Source organism: Mus caroli, chromosome 14 (genome assembly GCF_900094665.2).
Source record: "Mus caroli chromosome 14, CAROLI_EIJ_v1.1, whole genome shotgun sequence".
In the NCBI taxonomy this organism is placed as follows: Eukaryota; Metazoa; Chordata; class Mammalia; order Rodentia; family Muridae; genus Mus; species Mus caroli.
This window is the reverse complement of record NC_034583.1, coordinates 32517247-32523958: the sequence shown is the minus strand read 5'-3', so window position 1 is coordinate 32523958 and position 6712 is coordinate 32517247. Positions and strand designations below refer to the sequence as shown.

At 40.9% G+C, this 6712-nt stretch overlaps 1 pseudogene; it reads right to left on the bottom strand.

Annotated features, from left to right (window-relative positions):
* Positions 1-4988: 4988 nt before the first annotated feature.
* Positions 4989-5996, bottom strand: LOC110309809 (annotated as a pseudogene).
* Between the last annotated feature and the right edge of the window lie 716 nt (positions 5997-6712).

Below are 6712 nucleotides of genomic sequence, written 5' to 3'. Positions count from 1 at the left end.
TAGACAGGAGCAATTCTGGGTTAAAATTTTGGAGATGGGTGGGTGGTTCCATCCCTCAATCAGGGGCCATACCTAAACTCTGGTTACGGTTTCTACAGGTTCTATCTCCTCTTTATTGGTTATTTCAGCTAATATCATCCTTGTTGGGCCCTGGAAGCCTCTTGCTTTCCTGGCATCTGGGACTTTTTGGAGGTTACACTCAGTTCCCAATCCCCCATTGCAACACACTCCTGTTCAGTTTCCTGACCTTTTTACACCTCCCCTGTCTCCTTGTACACCTGATCCTGCCTCCCTTTTTCCTCTCCTACTCTTTTCTTCCTCCCAAGTTCCTGCCACCCACTACCTACCGTGATTATTTTGTTCCCCCTTCTAAGTAGTACTGAGGCATCTACACTTTGGTATTCCTTCTTCTCAACCTTCATATGGTCTGTAAGTTGTATCATGGCTATTCTGAGCTGGATATCACTATTATTAATCTATAGAAAAAAGGATGAGGTTACCCTGTTAGGTAGGTTTTGTCACCTTGACCCAACATAAAGTCATCTAGAAACAGAAATCCTCAAGTAAGGAATTGCTTCTTCCAGACTGGCAAATTTATGCAGGGATTTTCTTGACTAGTGATTGATCTTGGAAGGCCCAGGCCACTGTGGTGGATGATTACCTTTAGTCAAATGGTCTTGAGTTGTATAAAAAAGAAACAAACTAGCAAGCCATGGGAGCAACCGTAATAAGTCATGTTCTTCCATGGTCTTTGCTTCTGTTTCTACCGCCAGATTCCTGCTTGAGTTCCTGTCTTATTTCTTTCAGTGATGGACTGTGATCTTGACACATATGACAAATAAACCTATTCCTGCCCAACTTAATTTTTGGTCATGGTGTTTATCACAGGAACAGATAGCAAGTTAGATCAGTTAGTTTTGATTAAGTTGCAGGTGAAAGTTTCAAGTAATTTAGGTTCAAGGACCCAAAACCTGTTGCATCTCCCTCTGCCCTTGACTTTCTCTTATGGATGTGGTAGTCTATGAAGGACTGCACAAGTCTGATTTGATAATGTGCAGACATATAGGATCAGAGCATTAGAGTATGGGCAAATGTTTTTCCTAAAGACGGTGACAATCTGCCTTCCTGTCCTTTGCCGTCACTAGAACATCCATCTGGTCATGATAAATTTCTTAATCACCTCTGGTGGTGTAATTCTGACTCCTTGAGTATTTTGTCCCTGCCACCCATGGGGAATGCATACTGTGAAAGCATCTGCTACCCTTTCCTCCCTGTAAACTCTGAGGCAGGAGATTCACTAGAGAGCCTTTAGTGACATCTACCTTGTCTGGCCGTGAGGAAAGTTGACCATCTGTCCATGGTTATGGAGAATCCTTCACTGACCTCTTGTGCTCAGTTTCCTGGACCGAATGCTTCTATCCTTAGCCATTCCATTTGTCTGCTAACTTTTATTCTCACTTTTCAGAGATGATAAGAAATTGGAATTTTTACAGAAAAGTCAAAAGCTATACTTTTCAACAATACAAAACAAATCTATCCCACTCTACTAGGACACCTCTTATCTTATCTTTTGAGATATGTTTTCACCAAGACTGGCTTTGCTATATAGCTGAGAATGACATGGAGTTCATGATCCTTCTTAATCCACCTCCCAATTGCTATATGGGATTATAGATTTGTGCTACCGAGAGATGCTGATGTTGGTTTTCTAAAGGGCACAATCACAGTTTGCTTTTTGTTGCTGACAAAAAAAAACAAAAAAAAACAACAACAAAAAAAAAAACAAAAGAAGAAAAAAAAAACAAAAAAACCCCCAAAACAAACAAACAAAAAACCAAAAACAAACAAACAAACAAACAGCAAAAACAAAAAGAAAACAAAACAAAAACCACTGAATACAACTGGGTGAGGAATGAGTTTACTACATCGTAGAGGTTAGGGTCCATCATCTACAGAAGCCAAGATAAAAGTTAAGGTAGGAACAGGCAGAGACCATGGAGGAATACTGCTGACTTGTTCACGTCCCCTGGCTTGGTCAACTTGCTTTCTTACCTCAACCCACAGTGACCTGTCCATGGAGGGACAACACACATTTTATATGTGCTATCCCATGTCAACCATTAATCAAGAAAATGTGCCGTAGATATTTTTCTACATTTGATGAAGGAAACTCCTTAGTTGAGGGTTCATCTTCCCAGGTGACTCTAGTTTGTTTTAAGTTGACAAAAACTAACCAGCACAGTTTTAATATTTGTGCTTATTGTAATTGGAATTCTTTGGGTTTAATTACCATAATAGGCCATACTCGTCTGAATTTATCAGAATGTAGGTGTGAGATTTCTTCCTCTGTCCTATTGGAAACCTTACATTTTTGGATGAAGGGACAAATTAGAAAGGTGTAATGATATTTTCCACAAATGGACTCTGTCTCTGTTGCTGTCTCTGCCTCTTGCCCCCCCCCCCCCGTGTTATAGCTGGCTTTCAATTTGAAAAAAAAAAAAGAGTTAGATAGATGTGGTCTATTCTCTGTATCCCTGCTCTGTGCATGTATTCCATCTCTTTAGAAAAGCCTCCAATATCATCCTTGCTGAACATTGTGCACATTCCTCTTGAATGAATGGGTTTGTCCCTTTAGATACATAAAAGGGCAATCAAAAGATGGCCGGTATACAAATTCATAGATTTTGTGATGTGCTTCAATGGAAATGATTTGTGAACAATAAAAATCAGGACATTCAGCACGTGTGCAAATGAGGCCCTGGTGGCTATCTGCTGTCAGCCTCCCGTATTCCAATGAAGTCATATTTCCATTATTCATAGGCTAGTACAGAGTTAGACTCTGTACTTTCTCTCCTCAGTCTAGTGTTTATTGTTCTCCTCTTCATTTTCAGTTCTATGAATTTTCACTCCACATTATTTTAAGATTTAAGTGTCCAGATGGAGGCTGATTGTTTTCCTCACACCTGGTTTCCCAAGCAAGCACCATGTATTTGATTTTTCACTTAGCATGAGCCATTCATTCCTCCTGCCCTCCTTTTTGTAACATGTCCAGTTGCCCCTTTTTTTTGGTTCTAATGGTCTCATTAAGGACATTAGGAATTGAGACTCTTGAACATCATTTACCCAAGCACCGTCCAGGTTTCAATGTAGAATGGACTGAGAGAAAGAAAAACAGCCCCAGTTTCTATTCAACATCAGCCAAGCTATCATACTGCCCTTTCAAGGATGCTGTTGTAATTAAAATGGGCAACAAAGAGGCTAGCAGTACACTGACTACCCCAGCAAGTTGCCTTGATGCTTTTATATGGTTAATAAGACATAAATGTGGCTAATAGCAGCAGTTTTATATTGCACCAATGAAACATAATTTCAGAATGTGACACAAATTGTTCTTAATCAGTAGCCTTAATGATACCCCGAGACCTGTTTCCAAAGAGAATTTGATGTTTTGGAAAGGGATCCAGAAGTCCGAGACCCCAAATCACTCAGTTTTTCAGGAGGCTCAAGGCATTCCCAGGCTTGGGAACTTGATTGAGAGTTAAAGCTCTTTAGTTGTGTCTATTTTAGAATGCCATTTTAGAGCCTCACACCACTCTACTGCAGTCTCAAGCCAGGAAACCAACAAGCACTGCCAGTGTTGGATCTTTCCTTCAGGTTAAGGCACTTGTCACTCTTGATATTGCCTTATTGGAAAAAATGATCATAAATCCTGAACAAATGATAGCACACCATGTTAAGACATGCAGGATTATCTTCCCATGCCCAAGTTCTTTAGCTCCAAGTACCACACAGTTTCTAATTTATGTGCTTTTCTGTTTTCTCCTTTCTTCCTCATCTCATGCCCTAGCCTAATATTTTTTCTAAAGGTGTGCCTTCTTTTCTCTATGGCCATTTTTTTTCTTTATATTTTTGGGCCTGAGATGTGAAGAGGTAGAGTGATCACAAAACATATTTTTATATTTTTCAACCATATCATCCATCTTTATATTTTATTAACTGATTTTCTTTTTTTTTTTTTTTGATTTTCTTATTCCTTGGTAGTGTTTAGGGTTACTCAATTAGACTAAGATAAAGCTTTCATCCCATTGTACTGTATTTATAGATCTGCTATTGAACAGTTAACACTCTTCAGTGCAAAAATGAAGTTCCATTTGGCACAGATGCTGCTGTTTCTTTTTCATGTGTGTGTGTGTGTGCATATATGTGTGTTTCCCTGTTTAATATTGTGATTAGCCTTACAGAAAACTCTACATAGAAAAGAAATGAAAGACTTTAACAAATTTTCAAGGAGGAATAATGGCCTACCAGCCAAGTACATGAAATAGATTGTTCAGGATGTTATATGTAGAGATGGCTACCACAATGACAAACAGCTTCTCTATAAACTTAAGAGGGTTCCAGAGGGAAAATTCCCTGGATAACTTTCTATGAGTTATAGTTTTAAAAAAGACAATAGATTTAGATTTATTTTCATGTCTGTGTGTATGTGTCTTTGTGAATGTATGTTACATATGTCCAGGAAAGGGTACTGGATTCTACAAAGTTAGATTTACAGTCAGTTTTGAGGCATCCAATATAGGTACTGAGAATGGAAAACTGGTCCTTGATAAAGGCAGGATGGACTCCTAAATGCAGATAAAGAATAAGCAGACAAGAAAGGAGGTAAATAGGGAAAGGAGGGGTATAGGAAGAGGTAGATACAGAGAGCATGATTCACTAGAAATGGAAGTCACCATCTTTTTTGAAATAATCTTTAAGTAATTTGTCATATGTTGCTTCTTTTTTTGTGGGTGCAGTGAACTTTATTGATGGTATTCAAGAGAGTAGGGAGGGTTCCCTAGGCCCCTCCTGTTATTATGGGGGTCTGGGATGGAAATTGTGAGGGAGATGCTCAGTGTCGGGGGACCGAGTTGGGATAGGAACTCCTCAGCAACTGACAGCCTCTCTTGCTCTCAGTGTCCTTGCTGGGGTGGGTGGTCCAGGGCTTCTTACTCTTTGGAGGCCATGTAGGCCATAAGGTCCACCACCCTGTTGTTGTAGCCATATTCATTGTCATACCAAAAAATGAGCTTGACAAAGTTGTTGTTGAGAGCAATGCCAGTCTCAGCATCAAAGGTGGAAGGGTGGAAGTTGCTGTTGAAGTTGCAAGAGACAACCTGGTCCTTGGTGTAGCCCAGGATGCCTTTCAGTGGGCCCTCAGATGCCTGCTTCACCACCTTCTTGATGTCTTCATAATTGGCGGGTTTCTCCAGGTGGCACGTCAGATCCACAATGGACACATTGCAAGTAGGAACACTGAAGACCATGCCAGTGTGCTTCCCGTTCAGCTCTGGGATGACCTGGTCCACAGCCTTGACAACACCAGTGGATGCAGGGATGATGTTCTGGGCAGCCCCACGGCCATCACACCACAGCTTTCCAGAGGGGCCATCCACAGTCTTCTGAGTGGCAGTGATGGCATGGGCCATGGTCATGAGCCTTTCCACGATGTGAAAGTTGTCATGGATGACCTTGGCCAGGGGGGTTAAGAAGTTGATGGTGCAGGATGCATTGCTGACAATCTTGAGTGAGTTGTCATATTTCTTGTGATTCATACCCATCACAAACATGGGGACATCGGCAGAAGGGGCGGAGATGATGACCCTTTTGGCTCCACCCTTCAAGTGGGCTCCAGCCTTCTCCATGGTGGTGAAGACTCCAGTAGACTCCACGACATACTGAGCACCAGCATCACCCCCATTTGATGTTAGCAGGTTCTCGCTCCTGGAAAATGGTAATGGGCTTCCTATTGATAATAAGCTTCCCATTCTCGGCTTTGACTGTGCCATTGAATTTGCCATGTGTGGAGTCATACTGGAATATGTAGACCATGTAGTTGAGGTCAATAAGGTGTCGTTGATGGCAACAATCTCCACTTTGTCATGTGCAGAGCAGACAGCAGCCCTGTTAACCAGGTGCCCAATTCTGCCAAATCTGTTCACACTGACGTTCATCATTTTATTTACTGGACGAGGCTGGCACTGTACAAGAAGATGCGGCTGTCTCTGGAACAGGGAGGACCAGAGAGCTCATCTGTTGCTTCTTATACAGATGTGCCATAGCACTATGTTTCTGTATACCAGAGAACACAATTAATACAAAGGCTTTGTCTTCTCCATAGCATTACTGAACATTCAGTGGCTTTCCCTTGATTATTTTGCAATCAACCCCAAAACGTAGAAGCTCTTACACAATTTCTGGTGCATAATTTTCATTCATTTGTCTGATTTATACTTGTGGTCTTTCAGTATATCACCATGTATTGGTGGCATTATCCTATGTTCTCTTATCTAAGCACATATGAGAAAGTGAGTGGTTAGGCAGGATTCTTATAATCCTCTTGCTCAAAGGGATTTTCCTGATTAAAGGGAAGGCAAGAATTTTGGTCAAATCCGATTGCAGACATGTTAAAGGACAACCTCCTGAAAATTAGCAAATACTGTTTAGTTTATGGAAGAATTATCACAAGTCTGGCTATGGAAGAATTATCACAAGTCTGGCTGTCTAGGAGCACTCATGATAAGAAAGTCGAGGTTCTTTGAATTGTGGGGGCATAGCTTTTTCAGAAATGACACATGAGCTTTGAAATTTTCTGACTCTATTTCTTGCCAATGGCACAAGTAGGAACTCAAATTTCAGTGCTCAATTTGGTTTAGTATTTTTCTCTCCAGAG